Source organism: Lates calcarifer, linkage group LG7_1 (assembly GCF_001640805.2).
Source record: "Lates calcarifer isolate ASB-BC8 linkage group LG7_1, TLL_Latcal_v3, whole genome shotgun sequence".
Lineage (NCBI taxonomy): Eukaryota > Metazoa > Chordata > Actinopteri > Centropomidae > Lates > Lates calcarifer.
The window spans coordinates 1,595,968-1,600,078 of NC_066839.1; the positions used below are offsets into that span (position 1 = coordinate 1,595,968).

Sequence of the window (4,111 nt, forward strand, 5' to 3'; positions counted from 1 at the left end):
CTTTTTTTCTTATGCAAAGCATGTCCATTGATTCTTCTTCCACAGGCTCAGCAGCGGCAGCAGTGTGTGAGTGTGTGCAGGCCGCAGCCGTGCTCATATTGTGAGATCTGACATATTGGTGCTGCTGCTGTACAACAGCACAGCCTCCCATGTCATGTACGCACCGCTGAATTCTCCTCACAGCTGCCAAGCCCTGTCCCTTTTCAACTCCCTCTAATGTGATGAGGCTTGTGCTAAACTCTCTTCCCGATATGCGCCTCGCTCTAGCTTGTCTGGACACAATCTGACGCCGAGCCGAACCTCATTAAAAAAAGGTGACAATTTGGAATCGCCTCACTTGTCAGACGCGGACATGCGCTATGAACAATGAATCATCAGTTTTTCTGATTCGTGAGACACTTCTGTTTCATTCGGCGTGTATATCATCTACAAAGAATCAACACCGCTTTAAAATCCAACTTTTAAATTTTGTTTGCCGGCTATTTTCACTGTGTTCTCTCACGAGCATACACCCTGTTGTGGTAATAACAACGCAGTTAAGTGAATTAAAAAGTTGAAGCTCAGCAGAAATAAAGAGAGGCACGGTGGATTCTTTATAAGCCGAATTTTAGAGTGTCTCCTTGTTGTTCAGAATATGTATTACACGATGTACCCTCGGATACATGCCGATAATTATCATCGGCAGAACTTAAATTGACGGAGGTTTGAAGGAAGTCTGGCGTCGACTCCGCTTAACAAAGCTGGACAATCCACGCACGATTTACGCTGTTAAAAAGATCAAAATGTTCACCGCAGAGTGCAGGAATGATAAACACCGGGTGGCTCCTGTAGTTCAGAGTAAACGGCTGGTTAAATCCCAGTCGTGTGAGGGATTTGTGTCTGAGCTCTCAGCTCTGTGTTGACGGTTTTCCTCCTGGGAAAGCTACCGTGTGTTGACAGCCTCCCTGCGCTGCTGTGCTGCTAGCACCGGGACGCTGCTGTGCTCTGTAGCCCCTCAGCTAGCTAACACCACGGTCATTTAGCGATAAATTCTCCTCGGTGCATGCCGCCGGTGCTACCTACCTCGTCTGGGTGTTAACTCCCGGGTCTCCTCGCGTTGTTTTGTGTGGGGTGGGGGGGGTGAATTGTGTTGTATCTTTTAAAGTAAATCCCTGAATAAAAAAGGCGCACGTCCACAGCCACAGCCGCGCCGGGTGTCTCCAGATGATCGGTGTCCGCTCCGGCAGCCTGGGCCACGCTCTCCCCGCCCTGCAGCCTCCGATTCCCGCAGCAATCCTGGGAAACTGGCCCCGTGACGTCACGGGATGGGTAAATAGTCTCCGGGCGGGGGGCGGGTGTCCCTGCAGGGGGCGCTGTCCGGGACGTGGGGTGGGTTATTCATGCTCTGCTGGACAACAGGGGCATCCAAGGTGGGGACACATGAGTCCTGATGCCTCAGGACAAAGAGCAGGCTGATTTTAAAGGGGAAACACAGTGATGGTGTTAAAGGAAGAGTTCACAGAAAAATGTGAGGCTGCATCTGTTTAAATAAACCAAGAAGGAATAAGAATATAAGACAGGAGGCTGTGTGATGTGTCATGGCAGGAACAACACAGGAACCAGTTCACCTAAATGGGATGCACCTGTTTTTAACTGCGTCATCAGTTACACCTGTGCGTTTCCTGCTGTGAGCTGAGCATCAGCAGAGTAACGCAGGGCTCAGTTTGATGTCCTCTCTCGTGTCTCTCTCCTGATTGGACTTTATTTCAGTTTAATGATTCTTTACTGTCGTTAAGTGTTTCCAGGAGACAGAGGTGTAAAGTGGTAGCATATCTCATTCAGTGATATCTTTCTTTTCTCTGTGGAAATTATCTGGAAATCACAACATCACCGAGCTGCAGGGAACAGAAATAAAGATGAGGTTTTCTTCATATTTGCATCTTGACAGACTCAGCTGGCTGTTGGCCTCACTGAGCACTGAGACCTCCAGGAGGGACTGGGATTAACAGGGATAATGTCAACAATGGTGCTAATCTCTGTCTGCTGCTCACTTTAGACAAAGACAGGAGTCTTCTCAGTTTGCCTCCAGACTCTTGTTGGATGTCATACCCCATCTCTCTGCTGTCCAACTGAGTCATAACCCCCCAAATACTGTAGTGATGGAAACAAACTAACAATAGAAAGGGAGTAGAAGTGAAACCTGAAATGAGAAAACTTCCGAATCTCATCGACGTAACTGTGTAACAGCTCACTCCCAGTAATCTCACCACAGGTCTGCTAAGAAGCTGTCCCAGAGCTTTTGATCATATCACATGATCTTCCTCAGCAGCTGTTCGTCTAACAGATGTTTCTGTGACTCCCTGTGCACGTTGGCCCGAAGGTTAAAGTTCATTCTTTAACATAATTAATCAACATAAATCTCACCACGAGGTCCCTTTAGTGGCTGCTCAGGAGCTTTCAGTCCTATCAGACAGGCTTCCTCAGCAGGTGGAGTTTGAATCGCTGCAGCAGGGAGCAGCATCCACCTCCATAAACACATCAGCCATTAGCTCAGGCAGTTCATTTATACTTCATGCTTTAATAACTAGAAACGAGCTGATAAGTGGCGACGACAAAACACATTTCAAGACTCATGAATGTTTTAGTGTCTGGTAACAGAACACTGGGTGAAGAACAAGTCACTCAGCACCAGGCTGAAAGCTGAGAGCAGCATTTCATAACCAACCACCTGAGACTCTGCACCTGTCTGCACTCACATCTCACTGAGGCTGCTGCAGAGGGTAGCCTAGCTTAGCATAAAGACTGGAAACAGCGAAAGAAAATACACCTACCTACACCTTTAAAGCTCAAGGCTTTCAGGGAGCTGCATGCTGTAACTATTCCTCTATTCATCCATCCACTCTGTGTCTGAAGAGTTAAACCTGACCATGACCACAGCTGATACCAGGGATTAGACCTGACACGTCTGGCTCTTCACTCAACACAGCGTCTCTTTATTCACCCTCTGAAATATTTACACAGCACTTGATCCCTGATCGTTGGGCCGAGCCCTCGTCACGAAGCAGCTTCAGATTCAGGTGTCGTCTTCCAAAATATGGTTCAGGGACTGGGACGTCAGAGGTCCAGATCAAACGAGTCTCACATCCCCTTACACTCACCAGGTGTCCGTGTCCAGGATCTACCTCCAGGCAGGTTTACTGAGCTGTGTGATTTATCTTTGTCGACAGATTTGGTTTTAAAGATGAGGAGGTAAATCCAGCAGCCACTGTAACATCATCAGTCTGTTTCTGTTCCTTTCATTTCAGACTGGATTTGAAGGTTTTGGTTCAAGTCTTGACTGAGCATCAAAACCTGTATGAACTGGTTTGTTGGCCAGCAGAGGGCAGTGCAGCACAATCACCAGAGTCTTTTTCAGGCCCCATGTTGGACTGAATCGGTTTTTTTGTACAAGTGTATTAGGTGTATGTTATTTATGACATGAGAAAATCAAAATCAAACCATGCAGAGTGAGTAACTGTATGTTCAGTTGTGTAACAGACCTCTCATGTAGATTTAAGTCTAATTATATCGTTTAATTCCTTCTTGAGTAAAATTGTGTGGAAAGAATTTTAAAGGAAAGAATCACAAATGTATTCAAGACTTTTCCAGACCTGTGTAGCAACACACACATTCACACACAAATATACACAGAAAATACAATATTAAGTGTATTCACAACTTTCCAATGGCACACAGCATGAAGAAAAAGCTAAGGCAACAGAAGTGCTCTTGCATCTACGGTTGCTTTTAATGCTGAAACTTTTCATCCACTCCACATCGAAGAGACACAACAAGCACTGAACTACGTATGTGACTCATGAGCTGGAAGTCAACTCTCTGGAAACTGGGTGGATTATTAACGTACAAATAACAGCAACTTCCTCTATGTTTATTATCATTATTATTATTATTATGATTTTTCTTTCCTCTACACAGCTTGAAAGCATAAAAAATAACGATGCAAGAGCGAAACAGTATCTTCTGCACAGATTCTCCAGGAAAGAAGAACATCTATGAAAACATAACTTAATGGGCCACTTTTCATGAATGAGTCATAAAACAGTAAATTACAAAGGCAGCGGGAAAACTCCAG

General features: G+C 45.6%; 1 protein-coding gene across 6 annotated transcripts in view; it reads right to left on the reverse strand.

Moving 5' to 3' along the window:
- myo6a (myosin VIa) overlaps positions 1 to 1,597 on the reverse strand; it is a 111,264-nt gene extending 109,667 nt beyond the window's left edge. For 2 of the 6 annotated variants that reach the window (XM_051071648.1, XM_018674644.2), the window contains exon 1: positions 1,063 to 1,596. The gene's annotated coding sequence lies outside the window, so the exon portion shown is untranslated. Of the gene's footprint in view, positions 1 to 790; positions 1,011 to 1,062 lie in introns of those variants that run through there. The other 4 variants (XM_051071649.1, XM_051071646.1, XM_051071647.1 and 1 more) reach the window with 3 other exon arrangements.
- Positions 1,598 to 4,111: the final 2,514 nt, after the last annotated feature.